Source organism: Hesperophylax consimilis, chromosome 2, assembly GCF_061612785.1.
Source record: "Hesperophylax consimilis isolate HC1 chromosome 2, BYU_Hcon_1.0, whole genome shotgun sequence".
NCBI lineage: Eukaryota > Metazoa > Arthropoda > Insecta > Trichoptera > Limnephilidae > Hesperophylax > Hesperophylax consimilis.
In genome coordinates this window covers 14797636-14813400 of record NC_142837.1, presented here as the reverse complement: position 1 = coordinate 14813400, position 15765 = coordinate 14797636, and the positions used below count along the sequence as shown (strand labels likewise).

At 31.9% G+C, this 15765-nt stretch overlaps 1 protein-coding gene and 1 long non-coding RNA gene across 2 annotated transcripts in view; one reads left to right on the top strand and one right to left on the bottom strand.

The window, feature by feature from the left end:
- Window positions 1–15765, top strand: part of LOC149425722 (gonadotropin-releasing hormone receptor-like) — a 627687-nt gene that overhangs the window by 485526 nt on the left and 126396 nt on the right. The window lies entirely within an intron of this gene.
- On the bottom strand, window positions 7981–9006 carry LOC149425724 (uncharacterized). Its single transcript, XR_016304203.1, has 3 exons — window positions 8885–9006; window positions 8726–8797; window positions 7981–8388 (listed from the first exon to the last, which is right to left on the bottom strand). It is a non-coding gene; the product is annotated as an uncharacterized LOC149425724 (long non-coding RNA).

Here is a 15765-nt window from a genome sequence, read left to right as displayed (position 1 = left end):
CAACTTCTAGTATTTGGCCCCAGTGTGCGTCGTTCAGCCACAATTTTACTTCTTTTCAAGAGTGATATTTTGTTGGTCTTTTGAATTTAGGACCAATAAAACTGGTGTCTGTTTGAAATAATGTGGTGTAATTTTGAGAAGTTAAAATAACACTTTTTTCTTATTTTGTATATATATAAATCACTTTTGTTTTTACTTGTAGAATAAAGAAGAATAGAAATACCATGTGGGCGTATTTTGTGATTTAAAATTCTGACGATTCTCCGCTTAGATTTCATATGCAGAACTCTATTTCACCATATTATTATTAATAATAATAATATTTGGATGATTTTTATAGCGTTCTTTGTGCAAAATTACGTCAAGGACGCTGTACAAACATATATATATATATATATATATATATATATATATATATATATATATATATATATATATTTTTTTTTTTTTTTTTTATTATTTAACATTATAAATGATAACAATATGCAGACTTATAAATAATTTGTTCATTATTATTCTATTTCTCCATAAGTTGAGCTCCAGGAGCTCGTGTTTATGGGAGGAGTCTTTACATTTAGTTCTAATGATTTTTTAAACAATAATCAAAAACTTTTGAAATAAATACAAACATAATATTAACATAGGTACACAAATTAGAAAATTGAATTTTTAAAGATAATTAAAATAATTCATCTTTTTACAGATTAAGTAAGCGTGAGGAAATTAAGGGTACAATATATCAAGAAAAATTTAGAAAAGTAGTTTTTTTTTAAAGACAATCAAATTAATATATATTTTTTACAGATTGAGTAAGTGTAAGAAAATTAGGGGTACAATATATCACTATCCAATTTTAGGGACTTAATTAACTTTTTGAATTGTTCATAATTCACAGTTTCGGTTACACTAATTTTATTTTTGGACAATAATATATTGTACCATCTCACACCTAAATACGAATAGTGGTGCTGAGCCGTGGTCGTTCTAAGCATAGGAATGGCTATTAAGCCATTTGTTTTGAATCTATTGCTTATGCTATCTGAGGGGTGAATTTTATAAATAAAATATTCTTTATAAATTTGATATAAGGCGATTCTCTTATACAATTCTGTTATAGATGGTACATTAAATTCCTGAAATATCTCTAAAGTAGGAGTCATATGGTTTTCTAAGGATGATTTTTATAATTATTCTTTGAATTGTAATTATGGGCTGTAAAGAAGCCTTAAAAGCCCCTCCCCACCCAATAATCCCGTACTGCAATAAGGACTGAATTAATGCATAATAGACAATTTTGATAGTTTTCTTATTTAAAATATTTCGTATATTATAGAAAATATAGATAAGTTTTCTTATTCTTTCAACAGTGAGATTAATATGGTCTTTCCATTTAACATTTTTATCTATTAAGATACCAAGATATTTTATATTGGATTTATGATTTAGTTTCGCGCAGTTCGTATTACATGTACCGTCATTTACACAGTTTTTAGAATGAATTGTTATGTTAATTAGGTTATTTGGCACATCTTCTTGTAGAGTGAAAGGAATACAATATGTTTTTTCTGTGTTAAGTGATAATAAATTGCCATCGAACCAATTTTTTATAACCTTCATATCCTGATTCGCTGCATTGGTAATTTCGTTCCATGTCTTTTTTTCGATAATTATTGCAGTGTCGTCAGCAAAGGATATAAGTTTACCATTAAGTGATAATTTAAACATATGGTTAACGTAAATTATAAATAAAATTGGTCCAATAACAGTCCCTTGGGGAATTCCAAATTCTAAAGTTTCATCTACGCTAAGTGAGTTATTAAGTTTTACTTTTTGGTTTCTTTGAGTTAGATAGCTTTGCAGCCAATACCTTACCTTACCAATAATACCGATATCATTTAATTTATTAATTAGTTTTGTATGGGAGATACTATCAAAAGCCTTACGTAAATCAATGAAAATGCCAAGGCATTTATTTTTTTTATCTAATGCACGGTATATAGTTGAAGTTAGTTCTGGAAATATATATATATATAACGAAAAAGATAGACTGCGTGCTAAATGGTCTATAATCTAAAGGTACTAAGTCAGTAGTGACATTGCTTTCTATTCTTATGTGTATGGAAGCCATATCTAATGTGATTTTTTATTCTATGATTTTTATGAATGTATTTCAGAGTTTTAAGAACTAAGAGTTTTATAACTGGAGCATAATACAGTTCATATGACAGTAGCGTGCAGTACGATTATTTCGTATAGTTTAATTTAACTATCTACCGCGCGCCACGTTATTTTGAAGGTGTTTGAAATGTAATTCTGCATCAAGTGAGCCCGCCTTATTCTGTTTTCCAGGTACAGAGAGGAAAAAACGAGGGCTCATTTTACGTCTAAAGGAGTGCTCACTCGCCTTACACAAAGGTAACACTGCACTCACAATAATACTATAATACACGCTTTACGTAGGTACTTCTATGTACGAGTAGGTTCGACTAGTGGCTGAGTAGTTTGATGCAACGGATTCCTGATACCAAATTACAAAGTGTATGATCTGCTTTCATTTTCTTATTTCTAATGTATTTCATTAATAACATGATACGTTTTAATTATTCGATCGTCTCTTCTATTCCAGAAAAGTCCAACCGTGGTGTATCTGTTGTCACCCTCCCTTGTTTTGTATATTTATTTATTCAAGAAGTAGTGTAATACAACTAAACCATAAGCCGTTCATTGTACTAGGGCAGGAGTCGGCAACCTTTTGAGTCGGAATAGTTCAAAATTACAATTTACAAAATTTCAAAGTTTTTAAAGAGCCACAAAATTTTTTCTTGCCAACAATAAAATAGCATTGCTTAAATAATTTTTTTCATAAAAAAACTAATCTATTTATTTGTTAGAAAAAATATCTATTTATTCATAAATAAGTAGTATTTTTCACAACAAATTAGATAATATTTGGTATTTTTAGGTAATTACTTATTATTTAAGGAAAAAAATTAAAACATTTACTTACAACACTAACTTGTACTTCCATAACATACAATTGAACAAACCAATTCAATTGGAGCGTTGGCTTTGCATGGTTTTAGACGATTTGGATAAATTTGGCTCATAACTTCTTGTTTTAAGTTTCAAACACGACTCTAAATTTTCATTTGTTAGTTGGCTTCATACTTTACTTTTGATTATATGCATGCAAGAGAACACTTGCTCGCACAAATATGTCGATCCGAAAATAGTCAGCACTCCAAATGCCAACTTTTTCACCTCACTGTAGCAATCTGGTAGATTATTCCATAAGTTTAATGTAAGTGCCTCAACTCGTGGCATTTCTTTTAAAACTGTTCACTTTTGTTGCGTTACGTACATACATTTTTGGATTTTCAACTCTTTTAACTTGCTTTTCAACTCTGTAAATTTTCCACTCCACAATGCTTTACTTTTCAAATCCAGATCCAGTATCAACTCCAAATGGCTCAATGTGGATTAGCAACCATTTGTCGTTGTCTAATTCAAGGTAATTAATGCTTTTTTCGTTGAGGAATGTATTTATTTCATTCAAGCACAAAGCAAAACGTTTCAACACCTTACCTTTGGAAAGCCATCGCACTTCATTGTGAAGGAGGTCGGAATACTGAGTCTCCATTTCGTTTAAGAATTTTTTAAGCTGACGATGGTAGAGTGCTTTTGATAAGATGCTATTAACAATCTTAATTACCAATTTCATGACCTCAACTATTTCGGCCGCAAATTTTTGAGCACAAAGCGCTTCTTGGTGTAATATGCAGTGAAAGGTAAAAATTTCGTGCTGAAGAATCGTTGTTACCCCTTTATTTTTTAACGTCATACTTCCGGCTACATCAGTTGCTATTGAAACGATTTTATTTAAGATCGTTCATCGATCCAGAATGATTTTTAAATGTTTTTTTTTGATAAAATAAATAATATTTGCGTATGGAACTAAATAGCCGCAGTTTCACATCCAAAGAGCCGCATGTAGCTCGCGAGCCGCAGGTTGCCCCTGCCCCTGTACTAGGGCATTGCTGTGTTGAGATGTGCAGCTTTACAATTTATTCAAGAAGTAGTGTAATACAACAAAAACAAAAGCCGTTCATTGTACTAGGCCTAGGGCATTGCTGTGTTGAGATCTGCAGCTTTACAATTAATCTCTCCAGGAGCATCTGGTAGAGATGTTCTTACCCAATTATAATTTTTCTTTACTGTGGCGACAAAATAATAATTAATATGAGAAAAATAATAATTTGTTAACGTTCTACGGCCACGTGGATTGGCGCATGTGAGAAAAATCTGCGCAATGTTTATGCAACTTATTGGAACACAACTTACGCGGTATCAAGTCTTCGGTCTTTTCAGTTTTGGAGTGGTTCTCTTCGCATATATTATACATCGTAACTGCTTCTCCGTCCAGTTGCCTCGAAGACCAACATTCAGTAATTGTAAAAAGGACGCCGTATTTACACATGGCCCTCACACCCTTAAAGAGATGGCCGTCTCACCCGAATGTAAGGGTTAGATGGTTACACCAAAAACCTGAGCCACACATAATGACGACGCTCCCAATTGTTAAGTAAAACACTTCAACAAATGTAGCTTCATTAATACCTATATGTGCAAAACACACTTCCTTACAAAAATATATAGTAAACAAGAAACCTATAACCTAATTGGTAGGTTTGTAAATAAAATGATGTAGCAGATAATAAAACATTTTACTACTCACTTTTAGCGTGTTTTCTGGTGATGAAATATGCAAACGTTCGATATTGTCACCACGGCGAGTCATACTAACGTACATGCGTCGTCACTTGTGATTAGGATTTGAAATTACGGATCCGGGCCATCTCTCCCGTAAGGTCAACTCCCCGGACCCTAATATTGAAAATAAAAACCTGCCAAATTATTTCAAAAAATAACACTACATTTGAAACAAATAAATACATTGAAAAAAAATTTAAAAATACATTGAATACATAGATTGAAAAAATAAATACATTGAAAAAAATAACACTCATTCAAAATAAAATTACAGCGGAGCAGTACACTTAGAGGTGGTAACAATAACATTCTACTGTAAACTAAATAAGTATTACAATGTACAATGGGATAGTACACTGAAAGAAATGTTTAGGTACTATTTACAAAATTTTCAGTAATTATCTACTAAACAGTTTAGTTGCTGTGGTGACTGCCTAACTTTTAGCTACTGTTTGCTAAACAGCAGTTTATTTTTGACAAATTATCTACTAAACAGTTTAGTTGCTGTGGTGACTGCCTAACTTTTAGCTACTGTTTGCTAAACAGCAGTTTATTTTTGACAGCTTAACGATTCAGACATTCTAGCTAAACTAATCGGTAGAGACTGCTTTTTTTTTATTCTTTATATTGGCTTTCACCCATTAAGAGTGATCTTGGCCATACATTACAACATTTTTCTTATTAATAAATACAACAAATTACAGGATAAAATTGACATGATTGACAAAACAACATTGATAAAACAACATAACATAACATAACGTAACATAAATAAACCAAACATAACATAAACATAACATAAATAAAATATAAACATAACATAAGCATAACATAACATACTTAACATAAACGGTACAGAGCTGGTAACAGTAGATTATCACAAAATTATAAAAATAGGAACCTGTGTACAATATAAGTGGGCGCTTTTCATTATTAAACCAAAGATTTTTCTAAAATTAGTAGCGTTTTTTAAAATTAGAATTATGAAATTGGCAATCTTATAAACAAACACAGCATATGGGAGTAAACAAATGTGATTATAAAACATAAAGATAAACATAACACAAACATACTATGAACATAACATAAACATATCATAACATAACATGCACATAACATGAACATAACATATCATAAACATAAACCTACCATAAACATAACATGGGTGTAACATAAACATAACTTAACAAAAACAATACAGAGCTGGTAATAATGGGTAATTACAAAATTATAAAAATAGGAACCTGTGCACAATAGTAGTGGGCATTTTTTGTTATTTAAAAGAACAGATTTTTCCAAAATTAGAAGCATTACTTTTTTTTAAAACAGTTCTATGATATGAATATAAACAAATACAATAAAAGAATCAAGAAAAATATACAAATGCATAAAGAATAGTGTTTTAACTCAGTCAAAATATGCAGAGTTGGGATTAGTAAAAATAGATGAAAATAGGAACCTGAACAAGTGAATACAAATGAAAGTGAAAGAAATTTGGTTTATATTTATTATTATGGTCAGATATTAAAGCCATTTTTATAAATAAATTTTGCCAACAAATGGTAAATTTCAGGAGTGTTTAAACTAAGAAGGCAGGGAATACTGGTAGGCAATTTAATATCAAGTTTTACCAATTCATGCATGAAGTTTGGAAATTGGTCATTGATAGGACACTCAAAAAAATTATGGTCCAGAGTATCCTCTGACCCACAATCACAGTACGGCGAACTGACTATGTGGAACCTGGCAAGATGGCTAAGACAACAAATGTGACCCAGCCGCATTCGGGTTAAGGAAGAAATATATTTTTTAGGCATGGTAGTGTATTTGTGAAACCAGGGCTTAACAGGAAAAGAAGGTTGAATTAATGAGTACTGGTGACCTTTTTTATCAGAGAAGATTTTTTCCATTCAGAAGACCATTGGAGTTGGTACTTAATTTTTAGAATAGGGAAATGGTCTCTAACCGGAATAGGGATATCACTTAACGGACCATGGGCAGTGGCTTCCTTAGCAATATGATCAGCCATGTCATTCCCAGTAATACCGAGGTGTCCCGGTATCCAGGCTAGGACCACTGATGCATGAACCAGTGACATGGAATGCAGTAGGTTCCTGATCGAGCAGATTAGAGAGTCGCTACTGGAATTGAGTGGGGATGCGCTTATTTTTTGTAGTGAGTACATTAGTGAGTATTTGTACAGCTTTATGTGTTTAGTTGTGTTACCTAAACTGTATTTATGACAGCAAGGGCCCGCTTTCCGCGTGAAGAATTTAGATTTGGGCAACACCCTCAAAATAAACAATATTTAGTGTTAAAAGAATCCGACAGAGGTGTCTGAATTCGTATTAGGAATAATTTTGGGGATTATAATTTAAATAACGAAATTAAATTACCGACATCTATTGCAATTTTAGAAAAACAGAACCATTTTTAGTTAGCACCGAGCGAATTATAACGATGTCGAAATGAAGATGGTTCTCAAAATATGGGTTTTATTACGGATTTAATTAATTATTATTTTTTTTTTAATTTTACAAAAAACATTTACGAAAGTTATTTGAATAGGTATAAAAATTACTTTACTTTACTAAAATACTATTATCACTTTTATAAAAGTAATTTATAACTTTTATAAAATCAATAAATATATTTTTACATCAATAAGGTTTTTTTTATATGGTTATCTTTATAGGGTGTCCGAGGGTAAAGTGCTCAAACTTCAGGAGGTTATTCTAAATGCTAGAAGAAGTAAAAATGAAATGGAAATTATTCGAATTTCCAAATTTTTTCCACAAAAATTTATTTTCCGTAGAAGAAATTGTTTTTTTTTTCTATACAAAAAATTAAACTTTTTTACTCGAAAACTATCTTAAAACGTTGGAATTCCAAAAAAAGTTTTTTTTTCTTTTTTACTTGTACTATCAATTAGAATCACCTCCCGAAGTTTGTGCACTTTACCCCCGACATCTTGTATAATATGCGCAATATAATATTTATACACGTGTAATATCTACTTTTGTACATTTATATCAATTATATACACGTTTACATTTTTATGCTCATCAAATTTATTATATTATAAAGATAGATAGAAAGATCCTTAGTGCTTCCCGAGGACTTACAAATCAGAAGACTTTTTTGTAATTATTTATTTATTCATTTAAACAATTCAATAATTATAAAGAGTAATAAAACATGTAAGCAACATAAAATTACATTCTAAAATGTGAAAGGGGCTCTATTTATTTACATTTTTATGAAATTACTACTTTTAATAGTTTAAGCTTTCAGTGAACTTTCAATTTTATTTTTAACTTCTCTAAATATTATTTGTTTAAATTGTCAAATATAATTTAATCACAAACACAAGATTCACTCAAAATGAAAGATTGGTGGTTCAGAAATGTTCCCATAAATACGGTGAAAGAACCCTAAACTATAAACTTATTACCCTAAACATGCTTCGAGCGAAATGCGGATCTGGAAACCTTATCGTCAATCTGAGCAAAACATACCATGAACGTCAATATAGCAACAGCCTTTGTTCTGCTGCAGTTTCATTAAATGCCGAGAGATCCGTTTACAGTCTCCAAAAAGCAATACTGGGGCACAACCCTAGAAGCAAAGCTAAATGATTGGAATACAGAAAGATAAAAACACACCATTGTCAAAAATATCTTGGCCGTTAATGATTAAATAAAATTAGATTTATTCAGGAAGGCAAGCATTACGGTGATCGATGTTAAAAATCTAACATAGCCCTAGAATAACTCCAGTATCTTTAAGAAACCTTTCTCTTAAAGCTCAGAAAAAAACTTTCCATGACAGTTAGATATACCATTCTACAACAAGACCGCGTACGGTAAAACTGTAAAAAAAAATAAACTAATAAATAACAAAATAAATATTTCACAACACAATCATTTCATCGAAAATCTTAAATCCGTTTCACCTTTCTACATTTTCTATATTCTCCTTAAGAGTATAATCCTTAGATAATGCCTTTTCAGATTATTCGTGGAAGCTAGAAAAAAATAAAATCATTCATTATAACTGCACTTCAAGTGACCTTTTAAATAACAGTAAAGGGCTCAAATGATTTTATTATTACCTCCGTGCCTTTGCATCTTTACAAGACTTGGGCAAAACATTCTGTAGCGGAGTATAGATTTCACATCTGAAACATAATTAAAGAGTTTATTGAAAATAGAACACCAAGGTACGGTTAGTCAAAAAACGTACAATAAAGTTAATTCTGGGTAGAAATTGTACAGTTGACATTCAGGACAGGTTCACTCCCTCCTCCTCAAAAAAGACCCTCTATACAGCATTCTCAAAGATGACACAGGCTCTGAGAGAAATTATTTTCTTCAGGGCCTCCTTCCGACATGAAAAATAACATCACTGAACTAAATTATATTATTGTAGAAAGCAATCACTTTGTGGTTTGACATATTTAATAAAATAAAATACTTTTTTGTTTTAAAACCACGATATTTATTAATTTAAGAACCGACCGGTTTCGCTTTACTTAAGCATCATCAGGGTACAAATTAATACTAAACAAGAAGTACATAATGTGTGCATATATATAACAAAATATAGAGGGAGACAACATGATACAAATATATTATAGAGGGAGACAACATGATACAAATATAAGCAACACAAAGACGGTCTTAAAATACATTAACATAAGTGTACAAGTAATGGAAAACCGCTAGATAATTATGTAGACTAATGGGTTATACGAATAAATCGGGAAAAACAAAACATCAATAAAACCTCAATAATAACGGTTTTTCCGAATTTGCAAATCATTTGATCGATAAAGATCATACATTCTGTCATAGCACCGGTGCTAACATCTTACATAAAAACGGGCATGGTAACAGACTAAACAATTTAGAGGCACTAGAAATTAAAAAAGCTGTAAAAACCAAAAGTCAGATACTTAATAATCAATTAGACATATCAAGTAGTCCAATATTAAGTCTGTTTCCAATAAACCCATAAAAAATTCCCAGTTCTCCTTACCTCCTTACCACCTTGCCAGTTGATGTTTTGTTTCTCCCGATTTATTCGTATAACCCATTAGTCTACATAATTATCTAGCGGTTTTTCCATTACTTGTGCACTTATGTTAATGTATTTTATGACCGTCTTTGTGTTGTTTATATTTGTATCATGTTGTCTCCCTCTATATTTTGTTATATATATGCACACATTATGTACTTCTTGTTTAGTATTAATTTGTACCCTGATGATGCTTAAGTAAAGCGAAACCAGTCGGTTCTTAAATTAATAAATATCGTGATTTTAAAACAAAAAAGTATTTTATTTTATTAAATTATATTCCCCACAGTTTCAGAACTTTCAATAGCTTTTTTCGCTGGCCCGTTCATTATTTTTCTGGATTCCACGTTCGAGTATTGTTATTTGAAACAGGTGGCCCTTATTATTATTACATATTATATTATATTTCGGACATCGTTGCATTGTGAATCATTAGAGCAGATCTTAGAGTAATATTACTCTAAGGAGCAGATGTAAAGCTCGGTCCAGACATGTTCTTTTGTCCGTACCGTACCTCCGTTTCGTACCAGCGTCGCGATCAAGAACGCTAGTTTGGACGCCCGTTCGGTACGGTACGGTGGTACGGCATCTCGATACGGATAGAGGTACGCTCCGATCCATCGCGAGTCGGTTTTTCGGCCCGTTCAAAGGCGATACGGTACGGGTCTGCGCCAGTCTGGACGTGTTCGCGGCGTCTTACATCTTTCTCTGTTTTTGAACAATTCTAACTCCCACCAACGTCGCCTTTTTTGTTTTTTTTTCGTTATATTATTGTGAATAACAATGAAGGACGCGCAAGCAATCGTCAAATTCTCAAACACTTCCGCAGTCGACGACATGGTGGGAGGAAATGGACACGCGATGATCGCAGCGACGTTACGGAGATACGGGCTCTTGATCGCGACGCGGATACGAAACGGAGGTACGGTACGGACAAAAGATGATGCGTCCAGAGTTTTTGGATCGCGACGCTGGTACGAAACGGAGGTACGGTACGGACAAAAGAACATGTCTGGACCCAGCTTAAAGTGACGTGTGTATTTGTGTACGTAGAAAGTTAATTCGCAAATAAATCACGATCGTATAGGAACAAGAAAAGAGACAAGACAACAAGAAAACTAAATTAATAAAAATTTACCTCGTAATTTCTAATGCATTGGAATTAGTTTTATTTCCCAAAGTACCTATTCTGAAAAAAAAATAATAACTTTTTACTACACAATACATAAATAAAAATATGAATTATTAATTTTTATAGTAAATTATCGTTTATAATAAATATAAGCTTATAAATCAAAAATTGTATTTTTTTCTTCTCACCTATTAGATAGGATATAATTTTATGAGATAACATTTTTTCTTTGAAATACGGGATATCTTTCGTGTATTTCCCATCTTTGAAAAAACAATATTTATTAACTCATAAACTTTACACGCGTAAAAATTATCTTTATAAATTCAAATATTTGCACGTAATCGCACGTCTGTAGATCATAGAACGATGAACGACACGTCTGCCCCCAAAGCCCTCGAGTTGGCGAATGAACTTTTCAAATAAAGATAGGTTAATCTTCAAGTCGGAGCGAGCGCGCTATAATAAATATGATTTAAAAGCAATAGGCGTAAGCGACAGTTGTGAAAATGTTTAATAAATCACGGCGTATTTCAAAAATAGCAAAAATTACTTTTGGGGTCTATTGAGTAGCATTAAAAGAAGCATTGTGATTTTTTTCATACATATAACTTGTAAAATAACAGAAATAAAAGTGTTAATAATATTTTTCGGAGCATACTTTGCGATTTATTTCTATCGAGGGAATTTCAAATAATTACCGTTTCGGCTTTTGGAACAAATATATACTATCTTAAAGAATAACATATATTTTTTTAAGAGCTTAAAAACTTCAAACTTTTAAGAAAAATGTCTCGGAAATTGGATGAAATTCGAATAGTGGGCCCTTAACGATTCAGATATTCTAGCTTAACTAATCGGTTGATACAGCTTTCTGTATTAAGTTGTGTTACCTAAACTAAAAATTATATATATATATATATATTTTTTTGTATTTCTTTGGCATTCACTATGTAACAATTTCTAGACATTTTTTGTTTTTAATGAGTTTTTATTATTCACAATGTACATTTGTTACGTATAATTTTTTTTATATGTCATTAACTAGCTATTTTAAAACTTTTAAAATACGTTTTAAAATAGCTAGTTAATGACACGGACGTGTCGAAACCGGTCGCGAATTTTATAAAAAAAATTATACGTAACAAATGTACATTGTGAATAATAAAAACTCATTAAAACAAAAAATAAAAATTATATACCTAAACCATTTTGTAGTGTTTGGTTAGAAAAACATAACTGTTTAGATGAAGTAACCTTATTATTTAGTTAATATTCCAAAATGGTTAGGTTGATTAACTAAACTTCGGTTGGAATAGCCCTACCGATATAGGTGTTTTAGTTCTCTACTGCTAGCTAGCTTTAGGTACTGTAGCTTAGCTTTTTGGTTAGAATATCAATATTAAATAGGAAGTGCAGCTTTGCAGTTTAGCTGAAAACAATACAGGGTGTAAATGTAACCACCATCAACTCGAAGAATTGATTCAAAATCATGGGTTAAATACTATGAGTTGAAGGTAGTTTATTACAACCCTTTTGAGAGATAAAACCTAAATAAATAAATATTACGTTATGTAAGACTAGAATGTACTTATTAAAAACCTCATTCACATAAAATTTATTTTGTTAAGAATCGTCTCTCAAAATATTGTTTCCAGCTACCAGCAAAGCCTCAAAAAAGAAAACACGTTTGATCATACACACATTTATATTATCATTTTTTATAATAATTTTTTCTTAAATATAGTAAAAGTTGTTTGTGTCCTGATTTGGCACATTCTTTTCGGCGCTGCCTGTATGTGTCTATGTGCTTTTCTACGACAGTATTGAATGTTAAAATTTCTCTGTTTATCAGAAAAATTAAAAACTTTGTTACATGTTGTGAAGTATTTTTATTTTATTTCACTAATATAACAGAAACAAGAAACACAAATAAATTTATAAGCACAAAACACATTTTAAATGTAAACCAAGTCTGAAACCGAATCTTTATCTGGTTAAATATTCATTTGAGTCGCTAATATTGTTTTAAATGATTAAATATTTCAATTTGATGTTTTAGTCAATAAGTTTATCCAAAAATAATGTGGATATCACAGAAACAGTAAATGCTAGGATATATAAGCACAAAACACATTTCAAATGTATGCCAAGACGATATAGAACACAGAACAAGTAATACAATAATATTGAAGAACAAAATACATTTTAAAGAAGGCGTTGAAAGACATTCATTAGGACGTTGAGTAATTAATTAAAAAAAACAATATATTATAATTGTGACAAATAAAATAATTAAGAAATTTCTTTCTATATTTAGAATATTGTAAATGACGTAGAATACATTATTCCGTACATTCTCTTAAAAGATTCAGTTGGTACCAAATTGTAAGCCGTCACCAAATTGTCCCATGAATCTAACTTTTTTACCCCCTCATAAAAAATCATGTCTTTATCGAAAAGATTATTTTACGAACACACTTCAAAAGATGAGGTGCGTCAAATATGGGAAAAACCATGTTTTCATTTACCATAAAGTATCCTCCCCTATATTCTGTTTTATACCTTAGGCAACTTGTGCGAGTGTCTTCAAGCAAGGCTTTTACCACCCTACTATTAAAAGTGCCATGGTCGCAGACGGTTGCAACGGGCTTAAGACCACAGTTAGAAGAATTTCTTTCAAGTCGGAAAAATTAGTTCCACTTTCTGAAAACGAAAAAAAAACTGGCTGCTTGTAGGGATCGATAAGACCTTTAATCATTAAGACTAGAGCATGATCAACAAATTTTTTCCTTCTTGCATCACCTTTATCCTCTAATCCTTCGATAACCTCACTTAGCACGTTGAAGTTAATATGAGGAAATATACCTACTCATCTCACGAAACATTAAAATGCAGTATTTTTTAATAACCGGCATAGATACTGCTGTTTTTTTTAAATTTTCAAACAAATTTTGATTCATTCCCGGTTTTAGAGATACTGAAGCTAATTCATTTTTCAGGGTCAAAGACGAAGGTAATGCAAAAATTTTAGATAAGAATCGATAACATTTTGGTTCTCCCTTATATACAGCAAGTGCCAAAGATTTATCAGCGCGACTATATCTTCGACCCTTTTTTTGACGCGGGCTAAGCTTTGATTGTGATAAAATGAATTTAGGAGAACGGGATTTAAGCTTGAAAGAGAATCTTCCAAGCAGGTTCTATTTCTGTAACGAGTTGCCATAGAGAGACGTTTCTTTAAAGAACAATTTTTACGCTGGTGCCAAAGATTTATCACCGCGACTATATCTTCGACCCTTTTTTTGACGCGGGCTAAGCTTTGATTGTGATAAAATGAATTTAGAGAGAGCGGGATTTAAGCTTGAAAGAGAATCTTCCAAGCAGGTTCTATTTCTGTAACGAGTTGCCATAGAGAGGCGTTTCTTTAAAGAACAATTTTTACGCTAGACATACCGCAGCTTCCGCTTGGTACCTAAAATCTCCAAACGCATTTTCTTCTTCCTGGGAGAAAGAGCTGCGGTTGACCTAATGTAACCTTATATGCTCTTCTTTTTACCTGAAAAACATACAATATTTCAAGCTAATTATTACATTATTCAAACAAAAGGAAAAAATAATGATTATAAAACAAAAAACTATAAATATTTTTATAGTTTTAGAAGAAACGTTTTTCCGTGTGGCTGAATTACTGCCGCCGATGTCTGAAAAAAAAATTATCTTAGTGGAAAAGAAGAAACGATCAGCATATTGGATGATCAAAATTTTGAATATTATTCCTTATCAAGTAACATAGAACAGATGTAATCTTACCTACCGTGATCCTTTTGACAGGAGGAACCAAACTGCTGGTACCCGGTAAGATATAAGCTCTGGAATAAACATATTTATCGGGTTAACCAACGTCTGTGAACACATAGCATATTATTCCTTTTCAAGTAAAATAGAACAGATTTATGCCTCTGCAATTCTTCATAATCCTTTTGGAAGGATTTATATTTTCCATGATGTAATTATGGTCTTTGAAGACATCGCACCGTCCTGGCGGAACACAACTTCAATTAGCTTATAAAGTGTTAAGTGTTAATTATGGTCTTTTATGACATCACATCGTCCTGATGGAAAACGGATGGGGTCTAAAAATAAATTCAATTCTTAGGTGAAATTATGTTACACATTGCATGGAACACTGGAGACAAACAAAGGGATATTCACACCTGTATTTTCGTCATAACGGGTGCGATACTGTCTTAAATCTGGATAACTTCATGCCGGGTAGATTTAAAGTGGCAGTGCAGAACAGCGATCCATTGGGCTTTTTGTTTTTAATGGAGAAATGGCAGCCGCAAACTAACGCATATCTTGCCATCATAGGGTAGGATACGTATTCGATTATATCAATTCACCAGGCCCATTTACCCTCATATACTCCGTGTTTACTGTGTGTCACTACAGCCCTCCACACAACACGGCTTGATAACTTTATCCACTTTATCTTCATACATTTTAAAAGAACAACAACACAAAACACCCAAAAATCTGAACTGTCAAGATGTCAAGATGGCGTCACATGCGGTGCGTACTAAGAACTGAAAACTGCGTCATCGCGGCTAGACGGCGAAAAGGTCGATGTGTGCTAGTTTGGGTGTTTCAACTAAAGTTTTGTTGCAATTTGCTCAAGTTTGTGCAATGCAACTAATTGTTATGTAAAAATATCAAATTTAGATATTCCAACATCAGTTTGGCTATTTGAACAAAAAATTTAACCAAACTAGATGTTTAGT